General features: G+C 45.8%; 1 long non-coding RNA gene across 1 annotated transcript in view; it reads right to left on the reverse strand.

Annotated features, from left to right (window-relative positions):
• The window catches only part of LOC138515776 (uncharacterized), a 363,183-nt gene extending 350,488 nt beyond the window's left edge, over positions 1–12,695 (reverse strand). Inside the window, exon 1 of the long non-coding RNA XR_011282168.1 lies at positions 12,496–12,695. This is a non-coding gene — a long non-coding RNA (uncharacterized lncRNA). The remainder of the gene's footprint in view (positions 1–12,495) is intronic.
• Between the last annotated feature and the right edge of the window lie 1,043 nt (positions 12,696–13,738).

Here is a 13,738-nt window from a genome sequence, read left to right on the forward strand (position 1 = left end):
CTGGCAATCATGCAGACCTGTCATATAGGTCAGTGATGGGCAAGGTCACTGAATATCTAGTTTGGGGATGCCAGTAGCAATCTTGGAAAAGGATAATCTTACAGACATCCTGGATAGAGGGACCATAAGGGAGTCTGAGTCATCCTTCCACAAGGCATTGAGAACCACGGAGTTGGAATACTGGTTAAAAACAGATACAACACCAGCAGTTAACATGGATCTGGCCATAAGATACAGGCCTGCCACAATGGATCCAAGTTTTCTGTCTAAACAAGCCACTCCTGAAAGCTTGGTGGTTCGATGGGGACGATAAAGGTTTTGATGCCTCTGGGAAGAGAGTGTTTTGCAGAGCCTGCATGGCCCTGAAGGCCATTAAACGGATGTGTGCTCTGGCCAAGTACACTCAAAGCTTGTGGGATGTAATAGCTTCGTCAGTAGAGCATATCCCCAATGGGGAGGCTAGAGGGGGTTTTGGAAACCTGGTATAAGATGGCAAAGATGCCATGTGTCAGTCTCTCCAGTCAGGACTAGACTCTGAGTACTGGTGCCAGAAGGTTCTCATTGCTGAGGAAGTCAGTTTTTGCACCTAATATTAAATCAAGACTCTTGGACATGCCTTTTGATGGCTCCCAGATTTTCACCTCCAAGGTCGATGAGAGCCCAGATAAATTACATGTGACCAAGGCAGCATCCAAGTAGCTGGGAACAGCGATACGCTAGCCTTAAGAAACACAAGGGTCTTCCCACAGTTGGTAGAATTAGTCTTTTCATTTCTATTCATCAATTGAAAGAGAAAGAGGCCAATTTTCAGAAGGACCAGAGAAGGGCTACCCGTGGTTTACAAGGATGAAGAAAAACTCCTTGCTCAGCCTCTGCTTCTTTACCCTCTTTTTCAGCAACAACCCCAAAACCCCTTTGAGTCCTCGGTTCACAGAACTGTGGTGGGGGGGTTGGCTGACTCAGCATTTGGAGAGGAGGTGGGGCATAACCTCCAATGCTTGGGTACTACAAACAGTGCCCCACAGATACTGCTTCCCTTTCTTAAGAAGACCCACAGATTGTCCTCCGGGAGTTCCATCCTTGAAAGATCCAGATCCACTCTTCTTACAGGAGATCTTCACCCTGTTGGAGAAAGGTGCAATAGAGTCTGTTCCTGAGCAGAGAGGAATCAAGGTTGGTATTTTCCTTATTTTCTAATCCCAAAAGGATGGAGGACACTTGAATTACAAGTTCAAGATGGGTCTTTCACAGATCCTTCAGGCTCTTTGACTTCAGGATTGATTAGTGACATTGGACCTTCAGGATGCTTACTTTCAAGTGCTAATTCATCCCAAACACAGAAAGTACCTGAGGTTTCCCGTTGGCGGCTCTCAATATCAGTTTCACGTTTTGCCATTCAGGCTCACCTCTGCCCCAAGGGTTTTCACCAAACTCATGGCAGTGATGGTAGCAAGTCTAACGAGGAAAGGGATTTACACCTACCCCTACCTGGACTATTGTCCGAAAAGGCTCAGGATAATCTTAGTCATACTTGCAACTTCAGCCACAGGCTGGGCTTTGCCCAGAATTTCAAGACGTCCCACTGAACACCACATCAGAAGCTTCAGTTTATTGGAGCAGTTCTGGATACATCCTCAGGGAAAGCCTTTCACCTCGAATTGAGGGCGCAACATCTTTTGCAGATGGTCCAAAAATGTCAGAAAGCCCAATATATTCTGGCCGGCATCAGGAAATAATGTCTGTATATATAGGGTCAATGCACATAATGTTGGCGGGAAAAGGCTGTGGCAACATTATATAGGTTACCATATATATAGGTACAGGGGGGCAGGCGTTGCAGGGGTGTCCCCGCATGTTCCATGTAATAATGTCTCTGCACATTTTTTTTGCATGCCGATATTTTTGTGGGAACATTATCACATGGAACCATTCCCGCCTTTGATTTTACGAGGTTGCCCAGCCTCATGGCATCCTGCATTTTCCTGGTACCTGAAGTCCATTTGAGAATGGGCCCTCAGATCCCAGTGGTCAAAGATCTCTGGCAGAATGATGGATATTCTTCAGGTCCCGAACAAGGTCGCAGATGATCTACTGTGTTGGGCCTCTTGGGAGAATGTGATCAAAGGAGAACCTTTTTGGCCACCATGGCCAGAGATGACAGTTGTGACCGATGCCTCCCTAACAGGGTGGGGAGCTCATATGAACAACCTCTCCATCAGCGGTCATTGGTCTTCGACGGAGTTCCAAGTTCACATAAATATTCTAGAGCTGAGATCAATCAGACTAGCACTGATGGCTTTTCTGCCTTCTTTAGGGGTAGACTGTCCTGATAATGACTGACAATACAGTGGCCATGTATTACAACAAAAGAGGGTGTGCATGGTCACTGTCACTGTGCAGAGGCAATGCAGTTCTGGCTTTGTTCACCATAAGAAGGTCACCTGGCCGGGCAAGTTAACACAGTGGCAGACTCTGTGAACAGGCAGAGCACTGTCTCCCATGAGTGGAAATCAACTCAGGAAGTCCTTCTAGAGATCTGCACCCTTTGAGGAACCCCTCAGGTGGATCAGTCCATGTCCAGTGTCAACAGGACATCTCCTCAGAGAGGAACTCTAGGGGACGTGTTTGTAGTGAACTGGGAATTTCCATTCCTGTATGCATTTCCACCAGTCCCCATCATTCCCATCAGTTCCCCGTCATAGCTCATGTCATCTGGAGGTTGAGGAGGTTCGGTATATCCATGATCCTGATTGCTCCGGATTAGGCCAGCAGAACGTGGTGGCTGGACTTTCTGGAGATGGCCATCTGCCCTTCAATTTGTCTTTCCCAAAGAGAGGACTTGCTCTTGTAAGAGGGAGGTCTCCATCCAGAAATCAGTACTCTGAACCTTCACATGTGGTTTCTGGAAGCGTAAGATAAAAAGATTGGGGTCTTCCAGAAGATGTAATGGAGGTGTTGCTTTCGGCCAGAAAGCCAGCAACACAATCTCTGTAATGCTGCCGTTGGAATACATTCTGCAGCTGGTGCAGGGAGAAGAGTATTGATACTTTTACATGCAAAACTCCTTCTGCACTATCATCTTACTGCATCTAGCCCATCAGGGGCTTCTGATTTCCATGGTAAAGGGTTATCTAGCGGCGCTTTCTATTTTGAAGCATTCACCCAAATCAGGGTTCCTATTTCAATGTCCCTATAGTAATTCAGTTCTGAAAAAGAATAACAAATATCTTGCCCCGGGTCGCATTTATTATACTTGCATGGGATTTGAATTTGGTGTTAGGGTATCTGCAGCACCTTTTGAACCATTGCATCCTTGTCCACTCTGAATGTTAACCCTTACAACTATCTTTCCAACGGCGGCCCGCAGAGTCAGTGAGCTTCAGGATCTATCTTCTAAACCGCCCTTTACTACCTTTTTAAGTATAAGGTGGTTCTAAGTGTATGTTCTTCTTTCTTGCCAAAGGTAGTTCCATTTAGCTCAGAAGATGGTGTTTCCTGCTTCTTACCCTCCTCCTCATCTCTCGAAGGAGGCGAAATTGTATTGCTTACACCCAAAGAGGGCCTTAAGCTTCTATATTACTGGAATGTCCAAAATCATACAAGATGACCAGGTACTGGACAGCTCCCTGATTTATGACCAGCTACGACTAGAAAGAGACCTTTTCAAAAACTATTCCAGATACAGTATTAAGCTTTTGAGCTCTGTGTTGAGATGTGCCTTTTATATATATAATAGATCACTCTGGAGTCCCAAGTGACAGGAACAACTTTACTGGGTTCACAGGTTCAGGTAAGTACATTAGGAAGTAAGTACAGCACATTTAGATCAAGTTCATACTTAGAGAAGCATCCACTGGTTCCCCACCCAGTCAAGCTCAGGTCCCAACTGACACTAAGTGGAGTCTTACATCATAACATTCTACATAAAGCCCAACACTCCATCCACTCACACACAGATTAAAGTCAGCCCAGTATAGATCACAACACTCTGCTCTGTGGAATTTGGCATGAAGTCACTTTCACACTTCAAATGAGTAAAACACTGTCTTTGTGTAAAACTGAAGATTTGCCATGAATGACATCACTCCTTGCTGATAGACAAAAACAAAAGGAAAACAAGAGTTCACACTTCTTAAAGCTGAAGCAAGTGAAATAATACAGATATATAATTACAGAAAAGGTTATATTATCCGGCACTATCTTATCCATAAAACTCGATCGACCGTCTCGCTAGCTTGCCTTTAATAAAAGCATTCTGAATTATAGAGTGCTGAAAAGTGAAGGGAAAATATCCAGATACCAGAGTTGCCTGGATGGTGATCTGAGAGTAAATGAAACAGAAGTCCAGGACACTTTATTATCCAGATGTTTTAGGTTTCATAGCATTTCCCGTCCAGAATCCAGACATTCTGGTAGCCGGAATAATTTGATCTCCAGCACCCTTTGTTACCCTCAAGAATGCCAAATAGCAAAGCTTTCACTGTAATAGAGCCATAGCAATCGGCTGCTAAAAAGCCTCTGAAATGCAATCCAACAGTGCCAGTTCTATTATGAGGCAGTCCTAACCAGCTATGTAGAGTGCCACCAGCAGAGGGGCAGAAAAGGTGTGCCATGTATGGCCCTAAAAATATCAAATTAGCTCTCGTATGAAAGGGTGGGCACCAAAAAGGTATTTCACTTGGGACAGCATAAAACCTTGCACGTACCCTTGCCATCCAAAGTGCCCATTTCATTTGTTGTCGCAGAAACACCCTACTTTGGTGCCTGGTTTACCTGACTGCTATTGTCCAAGTAAAGTCCTATTCAGGTTCCCATGTTCATCTTTTGATGTCTGCCACAATCACATTTACAGCATTTTCATAGTCCGTAAAAATGACTTACTGTCCATCAGTCATGTCAGGTGCGATGAATATATATATTATGTGTGAGAGTCTGGCGAGAAGGGGGGAGGATTTTGGTGGTTCACCATCAAGAAAACATTGAAATAAATGGGATTAAATGATTCATTTTACAGTACAATTTTCCACAGAAACTGAATACAAAGACAATTAGAACTAATTACAAGTTGGCCGGTATTCTGATGGTAAATCTGCCAGAATACCACCCAAAAGAATTACTGCTACCGCCACTTGTTCCGATGCAGTTACCGCCAGACTACTAGTGCTGATGGAGGTGTTAGTCCTCATTAATTTGGAGTACATGGAGTATTTTGGTGGAATTAGTGTAGCCGTAATTCCGCCGGCTTTAATTCTGCCGATTTTGCTGATTATTCAATGGAAAGTGGGAGGATTTACCTCCAATATGATGCTGGAGGTAAATTCACCACGCCAGGGCCAATCTTGTAGTAAAGCAGAGTGGGTAAAGTGTTGGTAATTCCGTTCCGGCCACTTTATTCCTAAAGCACCATACTCGTAATGACTCCCATAGGCTTTACAGGCAGTTCCGATGGAGAATACAGAGGCTGGGACTGACACAGGAGCACCTCAGCAACAGCAAATCATGAGCTGTAAAGATGCTTAGTGACCTCTGTAATAACGTAGTTCCCCACACATGTAAGATGTTTGAATATCTTTATTCTTCAGACCCGAACGCCATACATCCTCTCCTCCCAGCTCCTACCCTTCTCACCAACCGCCACCCGGAACCTTCATCCCTCAACGTTCCACACATTAGAACTTTAGGAAAGGGCTCACGGAAGCGCGAGCAATTACTACACATCTCCCCCCGTAAACCTCACAATGAATATTCATTAAATATGAACATAAATTTAAGGAAATTGAAAAGTAATAACGAAACAGTAATATGCAGAAAAGACATATCTATATGGAATATTGATAATTATTTACATTCAAAATTAATCATCTGCAAATTCTAAAACAAAATCCTTGTACCTCGCTGGAATCTGCTTTATTCGGGTTGGGCGATTATTCACCTCGTTGGAGGATTCTGCTAAATTAGAATTCCCACACAGTCTCCTTCCTTGTGAAACCAAACCCGCATTATCTGACACAAGCACTGAAGGCTCCTCTACAACCCTTGTCTCCTCACCAGTCAAACCCAGAGCACCTTCTTCAGAATCACACTCAGCATATCCATCCTCTCCTTTATCACCATGTCCCTTTTCTAATGGTGCAATATCATCACTTTCCGAGGCAGACCCCTCCATACCTCCATGCTCCACCCGAGTAGCCTGCACATGAACTGTCTCAGTCCTATCACTCTGTAGGGGAACCACACTCTCAGACGCACATTCTGGACCAATTCCAACTGTATCACCACCTCCCTCACAACACTGGTCCTTAGTATCCGCCATCTTTCCCTTAATCAGGACCACCCTCCTCAAACTCCATCTGGTACCATCTTGTAGTTTAACATATCCATGACCTACTTTGGTCACAACACATGGCTTCATAAATTTGGACAAACCTTTGGCTACAATTCTTGGATTTTTCACCACTACAAGATCACCAACCTTTACACGCAGGGGTTTCTTTTTGGCAAGCTGAGATTCCCTGAAACGGGATTGTTTAACACGCACCTTGTCAAGAACTTCCTGCATGTTGATGCAACTTTGTACACCACCCCCAAGAGCGGCCACCCGGAGTTTAGATCCTGGTTTTCTACCTCTCATTAATTCGAATGGAGACACCCCGGTAAATGATGAAGGGGTAACCCTGTAAGCCTTTAGAGCTTCAGTCACAACACTGCACCACGGCAGACCATTCGCAAGTGCCAACTGAACCGCCCCTTTCACAAACCGGTTCATCCGTTCAACTAATCCATTGGCCTCAGGATTGTACAAAGCCACCCTATGGTGACGTATTCCTAGTTTTGAGAGGAACTCTTGCATGGCAACTGATACAAATTGGGGGCCATTATCGGTTACTACTCCAGCAGGAACCCCTTCCCTGTCAAACACTGCTGACAAGAAGTCAATCACCTTTTCAGTGGTGACAGAGGACAGGGCCGTGGCCTCCACCCACCTAGATGTATAGTCAACTAACACTACAAAATACTTGAAGCTTCCACCCAAAGTATCCATTGGACCCATAATGTCTATGGCCACCTTCGACCACACGTCTTGCGGCACTTCCACAGGCTGTACAGGTTGGGGCGACGTTGTCCTACTCTTATCACTGACTGAACAAGCCACACAATCCTTCACTACTTTCTCAACCTCCTCATCCATCTTGGGCCACCAATACCCTTCTCTTAGCCTTCTCTTCGTCATAGATCTACCGATGTGTCCTTCATGAGCCAACTCCACCAACTTGGCCTTAAGAGATTCAGGTGGTATTAACCTGGTACCCCTGGCAATGCCCCACGGACCCTCAGACAGCTCAGACCATACTTGTCCGAAGTACTTGTCCAATCCATCCATGCCAGCACCGGTAGTGAGAGCAGTCTTGATGTTGTTCAATACGGGGTCCATAGCACACTCTCTACCCCATTCTTGCTCATTGACAGCCGGAAACACCTTGGCCACCAATACACATTCATCATTCGTCACATCCTGTTTTGAATTTTCCACATATACATCTTGACGGGGAAAACGAGAGAGACCATCTGCGACCATATTTTTAGTGCCAGGTAAATACTCCACCTTAAAATTATATTCACTCATGTCTGCCATCCATCGCATCACTCTAGATGATGCCTGGAATAAACCCTTAGATGTCAAAACATGCACTAGGGGTTTATGATCGGTGCGTATGGTGTATTCTACTCCCCACAAAAATGTTCTAAAATGTTTGGATGCCCAGATAGCTGCCAAGGCCTCCCTCTCTATTACAGCATATCTACGTTCTGTCTCACTGAGAACCCTAGACGCAAAAGCAATGGGGCGGTACGATCCATCAAAACACTGTTCAAGAACCGCCCCTACACCATACTCACTAGCATCCACTGTCAAAACTGTCTTCCTAGATGGAGAAAATGAAGCTAACGATGGAGCCTGGTCCACTTGAGCCTTCAAGTCTTCAAATTCACGTTGGCACAACTCCGACCACTCAAAATGTACACCCTTTTTGAGCAATGCTCTCATGGCCACTGTCTTGTCTGAGTACGTGGGAATAAACCTACTATAATATTCAGCCAAACCCAAAAATGACCGTAATTGGTCTTTACTGGTGGGTGAAGATACCTCACATAACGCCTTCACTAATTCAGCCTTGGGATGTATCCCCTTGGCATCCAACGTGTGTCCCAAATAAGTCACACTTTCCACCCCTATCTTACACTTACTCAATTTGACCGTCAGACCACTCTTCTCTAGAATGCCCAAAACTCGTAGAATCCTCTCATTGTGTTCCTCACGTGATCTGCCCCACACCAAGATATCGTCCTGGAAATACTCCACACCATCCACATCACAAAACAACTTTTGCATCACCCGCTGAAAAACAGCAGAGGCGGATGCCAATCCAAATGGCATACGCCGGAAACGGAAAGCTCCAAATGGCGTAATGAACGAAGTAAGAGGTCGTGATTCGATGTGTAAATCCACCTGGTGATAGGCAGATGACAAATCTAAGGTGGAAAAACAAGATGCCCCTCCCACAAGTGAAAGCATTTCATGTATATTTGGTAAGGGATGCCTGTCTATCCAGATGTTCGAATTTAAATCTCTTAGATCAACACACATTCTCATACCTCCATCGGATTTGCGTGCCAATACAACCGGGGCTAACCATTCTGAAGATTCTACCTCCTCTATTACTCCAGTTTCCATCAGCTTTTTAAGTTCTGCCTGGAGACTTTCACGTGCCATGATGGGTACACGCCTAACTCTGTGTACAACGGGAACAGCACTCCTCTTGAGCACGATCTTGTGCGAAAACCCTCGCAATTTGCCCAGGGCGGTGGAGAAAACTGACGGAAATTTCTTTTGGAGAGTATCAGCTGTCAACGCACTTCCTTCACGCAAACCGCCTTCCCTTCCCTTGCTCACACACAAAACAGGGACAGCTTTGCCAGGGCGAATCTCCATTTCCAGGGCAGCCTGCTCATCCCACCCAATAACCGGATCACCCTTATAAGCTACATACAGTTTTCCTCTGGTTTTCCGGCCATGAAATTCAATATTAACCCACTCATATCCCAATACTTTAATCGGAACACGGCCATAAGCACAAGGATTAATATCAGACGTCTTAAGACTAGACACCTCCTTATGGAACTTAGATTTATACATCTCAGGGGAAATCATAGTGTAAGGAGAACCCGTGTCAACCAACACACTGAGGGGAACTCCATTCACATTAAGGGTAGCCCACGCACTTTTTTTCGACGATCCCACACTCAACAGCGCACCTTCCTTTGGAAGCACATCCACCTTAACATCAGGACTAACATAACCTACAACCGTTACGTTGCTATCGTCTTCATCAGGGTCCACCATCCGCACCACTTCCTTCTGTGGGATAGCCTTACACATGCGGGCAAAATGCCCTCTTCCCTTGCATTTCCTGCACACAACAGCAGAAGCAGGACATTCCCTAGCACCAGCAACATGGCCCCTCCAACCACATTTCTTGCAGAAATCTCTGCAATTTGGCGTTACTCTTTGATCCTTGTCCCTGGCGCGATTTTCTTCATTTTTGCGAGGCTGAACCATGTGCACAATGTCTGTCCTTTCCGTCACTTCCTTGACGCTCTTCCTTGACTCTTCTAGGGCGCGAGCTATTTCTATTACTTTCTCCAACGGAGGATCCTTCTCTGTCCATAACCTCTCCCTAACTTTTGAGTCACTCGTCCTCATCATGATCTGGTCACGAATGTATTCTTCCGCTATGCCCGTGAACTTACACGTAGAAATGAGGGTGCGCAGTGCCGTCACATATGAATCAATGTTCTCGCCAAGACCTTGTGCCCTTGAAAAGAAATGATATCTCTCAAGCACAATGTTAGCTCTTTTGCCAAAACGTGTCTCAAGCTTTTTAAGAGCAGTCTCAAATGCCAAAATCACCGCCTGCCCTCCTTCTCCCTCTCCTTCACCTGACGACAAAGCTAAAACATCCTGGCCCGGAAGGTGCCTGAACACCCTCAAACCCTCCGTACCAAGGCAATTGAGTAGAGTCGCTTCCTTGTCATCATCAGACATCCTGGAACCACCTGACGCTCTCAGGTATACCTTGAAAGTGTCCACCCAAAGCTCCCATGCAATGGGGGGCTCCCCCGGATTGGGGAGGAAGGCTGGAGGAGGACGAGCATTGCTGTGCTGTATGCTCACTGGAAGCGACATAGCCACTGACAGAGGTCAATGCTATACACAATTGAATTCTCTGCGCACTTCTGTGAATAACAATGTTCTTAAGTACCTTGTTCAACACGGCGGACTAGCAAGATGAATACTCCACCTTTGCACATGCACAATATTGTCACAGGCAGGCTCCAGTCACTTCCCTCCTCTATATTTTGCAGAAATAGAGGTGCAGTACCTTTAATGTCGGCACACAAGGAGTTAACTTTCCTCTCCTTGCAGTTCCAGTAATGTAGACACACCCACCAATAAACGGAAGCCTTCCGTCAACCTCCCATGTGCTGGGCTTAGCCGAACAACAATACTTTCACGGGCAGGCTCCAGTCATTTCCCTCTATATTTTGCAGAAATAGAGGTGCAGTGCCTTTAATGTCGGCACACAAGGAGTTAACTTTCCTCTCCTTGCCGTTCCAGTAACGTAGACACACCCACCAATAACAAGAAGCTTTCCGTCAACCTCCTATGTGGTGGGCGGAGCCGAACCACCGGGCATCCGTGTATACAATGCGTCTTCTCATCTACGAAGAGCGCCGGACTGCGCCCCCTCCCAGGGTCCTCCTCTCACCTGTGCCTTTCTCGAGCAACTTTGTGCACCTCACGGCACAGCCGCACCCTGCCGCAAGCCGCGCTCGACCTCTTCCGGGAGCGCGGCTCGGCAGGCTTTTCTGCTGTGACAGCGGCTGCTCAGCCGTGACACGGCTGTACTCCTTGCCGTGTGCCGCGCTCGACCTCCTCCGGGAGCGCGGCTCGGCCGGCTGCCGAAGGCAAGATAGCGCTGGACCAGCTGACTCTATTGACGCCGGGGGCCGCGCTCGACCACGTCCGGGAGCGCAGCCCGGAAATCAGCTGAGGTACCAGAGGATATGTACGGCTGGCAAGGCGCGTGGGTCGGGTCTGAAGATCCTCGTCGCCAGTGTAATAACGTAGTTCCCCACACATGTAAGATGTTTGAATATCTTTATTCTTCAGACCCGAACGCCATACATCCTCTCCTCCCAGCTCCTACCCTTCTCACCAACCGCCACCCGGAACCTTCATCCCTCAACGTTCCACACATTAGAACTTTAGGAAAGGGCTCGCGGAAGCGCGAGCAATTACTACAACCTCCACCACAAAGGAGGCAACACTTTGGCACAATTCAACACAATTACCTTAGGGATTATATGCAAAGTTGGGGATCTTAAACATGGGTAATGATAGCCTTTGCTTGATTCAAGGAAAAGAAAGCTGTTGCATGGAAAGGGGGCTCAGGTACTGGTAAATTGAGGTTCATTCAATCACCACATAGTAGCACAGCTAGCACCATCCTACGGTGACCTCCAACTGCCATTATAATCATCCCAATTAGTACCTCAGTACCATTCCAATTCCTTTCATCGGGAACAAATCTTTTTTTCAGATTTCTGCCGCAAATTTGCTGCCCTCTCTTTAAAAGAAAATCCACCAGCCCTAACCTGTTCCCAAAATCTCAGGTCATGAACTCAAAGGCAAAGCAATGGAGACTGACCAAATGCACCAGATTCACAATGATTTGCACTGGGCTAATCCTGGGAGGCCTGTGAGCATCTCAGCTTTGCGGCCCCTCCATTACACCAGATTCAAGAACCAGGAAACGGGGGCAAATCCAGAGATTCTCTGAGTATCTGTAACTTGCCCTCCAGCAAATCTTTGTGAATACCATTTGCATAGAAGCATCCCGGCTATGCTCCAGTAATCTCTAGGTTTGATCCATTGTTATGCTTTGTGAACTAGGTGCAAATCTGAGGTGCAAGGCAAATCCTTGTGTGCTCCAGTGCAAATTATTGCAAACCAGGCCCTGTGTCTGCTTTGCAGGGTCAGCAATGGATACAGTCTGAGGAAGATGGGAGTAGAGCAGGCTAGTGAGCCCGACTAATGCAAGGGACAAGAATAGCTCTACACCAACCCCAATCTGTGGATAATGTGATCAGACAAAAAGCTAAGGCAGACTAACACAGGTAGCCTATACGAAAATAATAGAAGGCAGCTGGATCTTTCTCCCAAGTTGAAGGACAACACTTAAATAGACAATACATTATTATGCCATGAATCCCTTATAAGCTGACATATTGTTGGAATCCCCTTTCTGTTCTCTGCTCACTAAACCCCATTACAGGAGAGGAAAAACACAGTCTCTCCCCTTCCAAAAAAAGCATGGCTGTAAACAAGATTGCAGAGGTCAAGTAATTGAATCTTACATTCTTTTTCATTCCTACCTTTGAGAGAATTGTTGTCCAGTCACTCCTCTTCCGCTACCACCAATTTATCAGATGTTAATGCACAATATATTGAAATCTGAGGTGAGGATGTAGAATTAGGAAATTCAACAATCCTGATCAATACAATCTATGAACAAATAAATACATTCACTGATCAATTGGAAATCTGGACATGGAGAGCTCCAGGAACCTGTATATCTTCCTCTGAGAGTAGTGGTGTGATACAGACAACAGTGATCATGTTTGCCAGGCCTTTTGTAAGCCTGCCTCCCCCATCACCTGCATCACAATGGGGTGACCACCTCAACATCAAGCTAGCATCTCAACAGGGTCAGGCATAAAGTGTCATATCCCAGTGTCAAGTAGCAAAGTGAAATCTACTATTGGGTAGGCTGTAATAATTATTTTGAAGCATGACTGTTTGATTAAATAAAAGAAAGGTGTGCAGAAAAACGGAGTTGTGCTATTTCTATGATTGCCATGTGTAATAAAGAGGTACGACACCAAAGTAGCTTTTACGAGAGCTTTATGTAAGGCCTCTGGAGGTTGGAACCGCCAGTGCTCGAGTGAACATCTACGTTCTCCGGTGAGAACGTAGGAGCGCATAGGCGTTCTATAGGGACACAGATTAACATTCCGTATGTGTATAACATCATAACACCATGTTAAAGAAAGGAGGTAGAGTGTTTCAAATGTCAATTATGGGGTAGATTCTGTTTTTAACGATCTTGCGCCTTATTCACGAAAGTGTTTTCAATGGGGAACCCCCATTGAAAAACACCTTGTAAATCAGGCCCTTAAACTTGTCGCATCAACGTTTTCTGGAAAGGCAAGGGATGATGGAGCTTTAGATCACTTTTTGTTTGACTGACATGAAATGACAATGGAAAACTCTAATGAAAAGTGACAGAGTCAGATTCTGATCAAACTGCTAGTTTGCTTTACAGTAAATAGTAGAGTTAGAGCAGTAGGTAGCAAAACCCCCAAGAAGACCTCAACCTCCAACTCCCAGCCTCAGCTCACCAGTAGAACCTCAGGCTAGAAGTAAATACAACAGGTTACACAGCCATTGTTGGGAACTCCACGTAGAATGTTGCTCACTGAGTTCCACAGCAAATGCTGTGAAGTCCATGTAGATTGTTGCTCATGGAATCATTCCGCAGTACTGACCTGGAAACAACCAACCTAATTATAGAGCAGCACTATACACCCTATAGTTAAGGCGAAACCTATCATTCAT

This window comes from Ambystoma mexicanum, chromosome 6q (genome assembly GCF_040938575.1).
Source record: "Ambystoma mexicanum isolate Mex_15411 chromosome 6q, UKY_AmexF1_1, whole genome shotgun sequence".
In the NCBI taxonomy this organism is placed as follows: domain Eukaryota; kingdom Metazoa; phylum Chordata; class Amphibia; order Caudata; family Ambystomatidae; genus Ambystoma; species Ambystoma mexicanum.